Genomic DNA, 6,924 nt, shown 5'->3' with positions numbered 1-6,924 from the left:
CCCAGTGAGTCACAGAAGTCCTTTGCTGAGGTGCCATGACTGGTGAGAGAGGAACCCACACCCAACCAGGTGGCATGATGACAATTGAAGTCACCACATATGAGGAAGAGAGAGTTGGGATGAGTGGATAGAAGTTGGTCCATGTTGTCAGACAGTGAAATGTAGATGGAGTCATCACTGTTTGGGGGACGGTACAGAACACATATGAACAAAAGGTGGGAGCGGAGAGGAAGCCGTAGCCAGAGGTACTCCTGGGGGTGAGGAGGAGAGAGGGCAGTGCAAGGAGAGTGAGGAAGAGAGTTTTTGATAAAGATAGCCACCCCACCACCAGGCCGAGGCTCAGGTCTATCATACCGGAGGAGGGAGTAACCAGGAAGAGATATTAAGGAATCAGAGACATCTTGAAGGAGGAAAGTCTCTGTTAAGCAGATCAAGTCTGGATTGTCAGAAGCAACCTGTATGGAGAGATCAGTCAGGTTTGAGCGAAGGCCCCGGATGTTTGAGGTCCATACCGTTAATGAAGAGAGAGGGGGAGCATCGGGTACAGGACAGGGGAGGGGAGGAGTAGGGTAAGATGAAGGATGAGAGAGGGAGGTAGGGAGAGCAGTTGTTAGTGTGTCAGCGATTGCAGAAGAGTTCCAAGAAAGGGAAGGATGAGGAGGATGAAAGGTTTGAAGGTGAAGGGATGAGGCACAGAGAGGGGTTGTTTGAGGGGGGGCAGAGGAAAGAAGAAGATTGGGGGGGGTGGAGGTATGAGATAGAAGGGAGACGAAGTGGGGAGGAGGCAGCTTTGAGGAGGAGGGGGGAGGAGGGAGAATTGGAGAGGAATGGTATGGGGGGAGATTTGAATGGGAGGGGTTGGGGAGGAGTTTTGAAGGGGAGGAGTGAGGGGGGAGTTTAGGAGGGGAAGGGCAAGGGGGGAGTTCAGGAGTGGAAGGGCAAGGGGGGAGTTCAGGAGTGGAGGGGTAGGGGGGGAGTTTAAGAGTGGTGGGGCAAGGGGGGAGTTTAGGAGTGTAGGTGCAAGGGGAGGGATTTGGATGGGAGGGGCAAGAGGGGAGTTTAGAAAGTGGATGATTAATGAAAGACGAACATTGAAAACAAATTGGGTTTGTTGTGATTTTCAAGTTAGCAATCCGGTTCAGAATGATGGAGGAGGGATGGAATGAATGTGAATTTAGACCATGTAGTGAGGGAGACGTATAAGATATTGAATTTCTTTTTTTTGAGGTGGAATGAGTTGGAGAGGAAATTGAGAAAAGCCTTTTAAATAGGAAGAAAAACAGCGTGTTGTAAAATACCACTGAGTAAAACACTGAAGGGGAAAGGTTATACATATTTAAATAATATTTAAACAGAACCGTGAACAATCTTATGTGCACGAAAATACCAACGGGGGGAGAGCCGAGAGGGACCACCACGAGTCACGTGAAGGGCAAACGGTGGATGGCAAGGAGTTAATGGGGGCGGGGCGAACAGCACACCTGGACAGAAAATACAGGATGAGTCAACAGTACACGTGGAGAAAGGAAAATAAATATTTTTTTGTTTTTTTTTGTTTGTTTGGTTTTTGGGGGTGGGGGGGGGGGGAGGTGGGGATTTAGAACGTTAGACAGAGTATTATGTTCGGGGTAGAAGGGAAAAAAACTAAGAGCCAAGCAAAACACGATTAAGATAACAAACACCGAAGGGGGTACAACTACAAGGCCGCACACGAGGAGCAGAACACGATTAAATAATTACAAGTTACAGGAAATTCAAACCAAAAGTAACTATAATCAAAACAATAACGCATGGACGATAATAACGAGTTGAAATTTGACAATCTATCTGGGGAAATGGGGGAGAAACACGTGGTCGAAGAACGAACGAACGAACGAATAAGAATGAATAAACGAATGAGAAGAGAGAAGGAAATGTCTGAGCAATATCTCAGGCACCATTTGAGCTAGGAAGCTGATATTTGGACATGCCAATGACCAAGTGATTTGGCTGTAAAGGCTATTTTTGATTTATTGATTAATCAATTAATCGACTAATTATTTAATTATTCGATTAATGGCTTCATTAATTTTTTTTAAGTTACAGATTCGAATGAAACGGTGGTGGTTTAGATATTATATTAGCCAATTGATTAATTATTTCATTACTTTATGATTATTGTTTATTTATTTTCATTATTAAATAATTATTTATTTTCTTTCTCATCTGGGCAATATCTCAGGTGCCTTTTGAGCTAGGAAGCTGATATTTGGACATGCCAATGACCAAGTGATTTTTTTATTTTTTTTATTTTTTATTTTTTTTGTATACAAGATCGAGGCTCGTGAAAGAGCAAAAATTGGCTGTAAAGGCTATTTTTGATTTATTGATAAATCAATTAATCGATTAATTATTTAATTATTCGATTAATGACTTCATTAATTTTTTTTAAGTTACAGATTCGAATGAAACGGTGGTGGTTTAGATATTATATTAGCCAATTGATTAATTATTTCATTACTTTATGATTATTATTTATTTATTTTCATTATTAAATAATTATTTATTTTCTTTCTCATCTGAGCAATATCTCAGGCACCATTTGAGCTAGGAAGCTGATATTTGGACATGCCAATGACCAAGTGATTTGGCTGTAAAGGCTATTTTTGATTTATTGATTAATCAATTAATCGATTAATTATTTAATTATTCGATTAATGACTTCATTAATTTTTTTTTAAGTTACAGATTCGAATGAAACGGTGGTGGTTTAGATATTATATTAGCCAATTGATTAATTATTTCATTAATTTATTATTATTATTTATTTATTTTCATTATTAAATAATTATTTATTTTCTTTCTCATTTGGCCAATATCTCAGGCACCATTTGAGCTAGGAAGCTGATATTTGGACACGACAGTGACAAAGTGATGAGGCTATAAAGGATATTTTTGATTTATTGATTAATCAGTGGACCCTCTAAGCATTCCACCACCGAGTCTGCTAACTAGCTATAGCCGTAACTTAGTGGCGTGGTCTAATGACTCACGATAAGCATTGTTTCCTGTTATATATGCAAAACGAACTTGATGAAGCTGTTTCCATGGATACGACCACACGGTTTACATTTACTAGGGCATGCCCGTACTATATCTATATCTAAAATTATATCCCCCCCCTCTATTTACATGAATGGTTTGGTCCATTCGCAACGACCACAGAACCCCCCCCTCTATTCTATTTACATGCAATGGTTTGGTCCAAAGCGAACGGCTTCCGGAGTTTGGTAAAGAAATCGCCATCGCGTGCACAAACGCGCAGGAAAGCGAATGAATCGCAAATTCGTTTTTATTAGTTTTAAAACGTAGTTTAACGCCAACATAGTTTGCAAACGTGAAATAAATGAATACGCTCTCAAATGTGCCATCCGAGGCAGAGTGTGTCCTCCACGTTCGGCACACGCGATCGTTCGCTGCTCTCTGATTGGTTGAATCGTTTTTTGGACATAGCTCGGTAAGTAATTGTCCGATTAATATGAAACCTTGAAAAGGCACATCCTCGGGTCCCCAGCAATATACCTGGCAAGTTAAAAGTATATCGGACCCGTGGTTGTCGAGAAACAGCGGTCACAGACAAACGTACAGACAGACAGACAGAGATTACTGGAATTATAGATAGATGTTCACTACCTACTCACACAGTTCAAAGTGACCAGCCGAATGGTGAATCACTGCTCGCTCAGAGGTCACGGGTTCAAATCTGACTCAAGGCTGAACTAGAAAAGCATCTGAAAATGCAAAGCACGTCCACTCCGTTTGTATTCAGACGTCTTCTTCTTCTTCCGTATGATCAAAATAATGAAAACAGTAAAAAAAAAAAAAAAGTGAAAATTGATGATTTTATGAAGCCTTGACCTTTGAGATTAAAATCTAAAAAAAAAGAATCTCCTAGTTTTTATTGGTGAACCAATTCTGTGACTCAATATCAAAAATTTCTTAAAATTTCAGGTCAATTGGAAGAAAATTGACGATTTTATGCAACCTTGACCTTTGACATTTTGATATAAAAAAACAAACAAATGACGCCTACCTTTTGATTAGTGAACCAATTCAGTGACCTGATATGCAAATTCTTTAAATAAGTCGATGAAGCTAACTCCGAGGGCCTTTCGCTCACTCACCGCAGGCATGTTGGTGGTCTTTCTGTCTTCAACCGACTCCTCTCCAGACTTGCTCACCCAGCTCTCTCTGAGATCTGTCCCCAAAATATTCCTACAGATCGCACAAGATCTGCCAGCAACCCACTTTGGTGAAACTACCAAAATCAAGACTCTCTGCTCACCTTCACTCCTTCATTCCTCTTTTCTCCCACCTCTGGAACAAACTCCCGCACTCCCTTCAATCCCACTCCACCCTCAAGGTCTTTGAAACAGCTGTTCACCACCATCTCTTATCTTCGCCCATCCAAAACCTTCATCTTTTCTACCCCCGCTAATTCACCCCAGATTCACTTTTTTGAAATTCCAACTTCTTTCCTGGAAGTCCTTGCAGTGTCCATATGTTTTATACCTCTCCCACAGCCCTCTCCCTCCCACAGATCTCTCAATGTCCCTGCTCTCAAATGTTGTGTTTGTGTCCTTCCCCCTCTCTCCCCATCTTGTCTACTGCTCCCCTTATTTTGTGTTTTATGTGTCGGTTTGACTTTTTGTGTCATTAATGTTAGCTCTTTCACGAGCCTCGATCTTGTATACAAAAAAAAAATAAAAAATTAATCGATTAATTTTTTATTGATTATTCGATTAATTATTTAATTATTCGAGTAATGACTTAATTAATTTAAATTTTTTAAGTTACAGCTTCGGATGATGCACTGGTGGTTTAGGTATGCTATTAGCCAATTGATTAAGACATTATTTTACGATCATTATTTATTGATTTTAATTATGCAATTAATCAATGATTGTGCACCTCTCCCTCCCAATACAGTCTATATGAACTGCACAGCGATATCGCCGGGCGCCAAAAGCAATGCCACGCTGGAGGATATTTATTTATTTATTTGGCATGGGGGCGGTGTGCTTTGAATTTATCTTTACTTGTTTATTTATTTATTTGGCATGGGGGCGGTGTGCTTTGAATTTATCTTTACTTGTTTATTTATTTATTTGGTATGGGGGCGGTGTGCTTTGAATTTATCTTTACTTGTTTATTTATTTATTTGGCATGGGGGTGGTGTGCTTTGAATTTATCTGTACTTGTTATTATTATTTTTTATAGACAACAGGAATCCTTTTGTAAACACACAAACAACATGGTGGTGAGGGGAGGTGGTGCACTTTGTCACCTTCTTCTCATCGTGGACGGGTGTGACCAAAGACTGCACCAAATAATAACTGATGGGAGTGAAGACTGTAATGAGGGCGGCAGCTTTAGTGGGACAAAGGACCGCGCACATGGCACCCGGTATCACGCTGATCGACATGCGTTTGGGACAGGGCCTGGTCGTACACCCTGGAGGTCTTTATAGACACCACCCACCAAGGACGACTCCCTTTTCACGACTTTTACCGATGACGGCCAGTAGCGGTAGCCCCTCCATTTCCACCCCCCCCCCCCCCCCCCGCCCCACACAAGCACACACAAACACTCATACGCATACGAACCATGTTTGTGCACCTACATGTATACGATTGTATATATGATTTTGCGAGATTGTGCTGTACGTGATTATACATATTACATACACACAGTCACACACATACACAAACACACCATAGACATTCAAATGGACCTTGGTCTGGATAAGAAATCCATGTGTACATCTGTACAGGGTAAAGCAACAAATCGGACAACATAAAAATTTACACGAATACAACAATACAGGAACTAGACAACGAAGCATCATAAAAATACCTCAGAGTAGAAGAAGCCACCAAAGATGTCACAAACAAAGGCACAAAACAATTTCCAAAGAATACCTGCGTAGAACGAGGCTGATCGTGAAAAGATACCTTTCTTCAAGGAACAAAATCAAAGCCATAAACCAACTGGCAATGCCAGTATTCCAATACAGCTGTGGGATAATAAACTGGCCAAAATCATAAATCAACAAACTAAATATAAAAACAAGGAAACGTATGACTATCCACAAAACGTTTTACAAAAATTTATGCATCCCGAGAATGTACCTGCTAAGACGAGAATGGGGTAACGGACTGATGGAACTCAATGAAGTGCATCAATGACAACAGTCGGACTGGCTGAATATGTGAAAAGTTCAACAGACTACAGAATCCAAATGGTACGCAAACGCAAAGACAGCAAGCCAGAGAAAGTATCCCAAACCACCGAGCAAAATTTCCAAAGATAGATGCAAATGGAAGATGTCACACATGAAACCGAAACAGCAACGAATACAGCCCCAACTATTGCAAAAAATGCAAAGGAAAAATATAAAGCAAAATAGCAACAGATATACACTGACAACTAGGAGAATGACAAAAGAGCAGGCAGGTAAAAAAAACAAAAAAACGTTGGACATCTTGGGAGTAGACAAAGAAGGCTCTTTGGAATGTATAAGAAGTGGTCAGCTCAACAGGGATGAAGAACGAGAATCATTATGAATGCCCAAGACCAAGGACACCACACCAATGTCTGGAAGAAAATTGCGGCACTGAGTTAATCGGAGAACTGTATGTTCCACAAGGTAGAAACAGAAAGTACGAGCCATCACCTCAGGGTGTAAAAAAAACTCATGTCAGAACAGCTGTACACACAAAAACACAACAAAGTATGTCGAGTAATCAACTGGTACATCTGCAGAAATTTCAATATCCCAGTCCCAGAAAACCCATGGAAACATGAACCAAAAGCAATCATTGAGAACAAAGAAGTAACACTCACGTATGACCTGGTGATTCCATCGGGTGTGAACACAGAAAA

This window comes from Myxine glutinosa, chromosome 13 (assembly GCF_964187855.1).
Source record: "Myxine glutinosa chromosome 13, kmMyxGlut1.1, whole genome shotgun sequence".
NCBI lineage: Eukaryota > Metazoa > Chordata > Myxini > Myxiniformes > Myxinidae > Myxine > Myxine glutinosa.
Note: the sequence above shows the minus strand (reverse complement) of the source record.